Below are 1879 nucleotides of genomic sequence, written 5' to 3'. Positions count from 1 at the left end.
CTTTCTTCTATCATTTTGTTTTCTCTTCGATTTATCCACGAGTCATATGATTTTTTTTTCCTTTTTTTTTTTTTTTTTTTTTTTTTGTATCGTTGCGCACACGTGTGTCAATAATAATAATAAAAGTATAAAAAATAAAGTATAAATATAATAGGAAAAGTTACGTAGTTTTGGTAAAAAAAAAAAAAAAAAAATCAAAGACAAGAAAAAAAAATTAACGATTTAACGTAGAAAATAAAAAAAAAAAGAAAATTCATCAATTCTCATTAATACGCGTTGTTAACACATTTTATTCTTTATTATTGTATCATCTTGTAATTTATTTTCCTATTCTTCTTTTATTCTTCTTTCTTTCTTTCTTTTTTATTCTTTCTTTTTTGCGTTACCCTTTTCCCTCCTGATCCCCTCCTTCTCCTCCTCCTCCTCCTCCACTTCCTCCTCCACCTCTGCTTTTTCTTCTTCTTTTTCGTTTCGTTTTGTTTTTCTTATTCTTAAAAAATATTCTTTTATTTATTAAAGTGAACCAAAAACAAGCTCGCGTGTTTATCGTGTTGTTTCAGATATTGCAAAAAATTTTTTTGTAGCCAATAAAATTAATTACTTCGTATTTTAATAAAATAAAAGAAGAAAAAAAAAAAACGCACGAACTTTTGGTTTACCCTAATTATTTGATTTATATTAAATTTTCATCATTGTTAATCATAATCAAGTTTCGACTAGAATGATCTAGCTTTGTTAGTTTGTTTCGATTCGTTGACACTCGATCCTCTCTCTCTCTCTCTCTCTCTCTTTCGATCATTTATAAGAAAATTTTGTTTTCGTTTATTTCTAATAAAACTTTGTTTTCTTTTTTATTTTTGTGTATGTGTTGTATGCCATGTGTGTTTGATCGTTTATATATATATATATATATTATGTTATATTATTTTTGTTCAATTTTCAAAAAGTAGAAGAAGAAAAAGAAAAGAAAAGAAAAGAAAAGAAATTAAACGTGATATCGTTTATTTACAACTGATCGATAATGTACATAATATGTTAAAACAAAAAAACAAAACAGAAAAAATAAAAGAATCAATAATCGCCATAGTAAATCCTTAATATTGAGTTCATTTGTTTAATCTTATATATTTATTTATCATACGCGTGGGGTAAGGAATCCCCCATTCGAATTGTTTTATCAATTTTTTATTATCATAATAATATAATAATATCATTTTTTTTTTTTCATTATTATCGTTAACGTTCGGTTTTACTAATTATATCTCCTTTGTTTTAATTTATCTTTTCTGTTTTTTTTTCTTTTTTTTTCTTTTTCTTGTTCCTTTTTTTAATAAAGTAAGAAATTGTAAGGTTAAACCTCCGTTTTTGTTTTTTTTCGTTTTGTTTTGTTTTTTATCTTAAACACATACACACTCGTGTCTCGCATGAATACATACATACATACATACATACATAAATATAAATTAGATCGAAAATTACTATAAATTTAATAATTATTTCATACAAAAGAGTTGAACAACATCTCAGATTATTCAAAATCATTCAATTTTTAAACAATTTTCATCATATCATTCGTATGTACATATGTATGTACGTATGTATGCGTGTAACGTATATGCATGTATGCAATATATACAGAAAAAAAAAAACTTTCGCACACGATTGTTGTTTCTCGTTTTGTTTGTTTGTTTTTCGCGTTGGAAAAAGGAGAGAGTTACGGCGAAGTTAAAAGCTTCTCTTTTTTTTCTCTTTTATTTCTTCTATTTTTTTTGTTTTTTTTTTTTTCTTTTCTTTTCTTTCGTTTATAGTTCAATAACAAACTACAATGTAATAATAATAATAATAATAGATAACTAACGTAATGGTAACACAGAATAGG

This window comes from Polistes canadensis, unplaced genomic scaffold, assembly GCF_001313835.1.
Source record: "Polistes canadensis isolate GaletaPanama2010 unplaced genomic scaffold, ASM131383v1 scaffold_410, whole genome shotgun sequence".
Lineage (NCBI taxonomy): Eukaryota > Metazoa > Arthropoda > Insecta > Hymenoptera > Vespidae > Polistes > Polistes canadensis.
Note: the sequence above shows the minus strand (reverse complement) of the source record.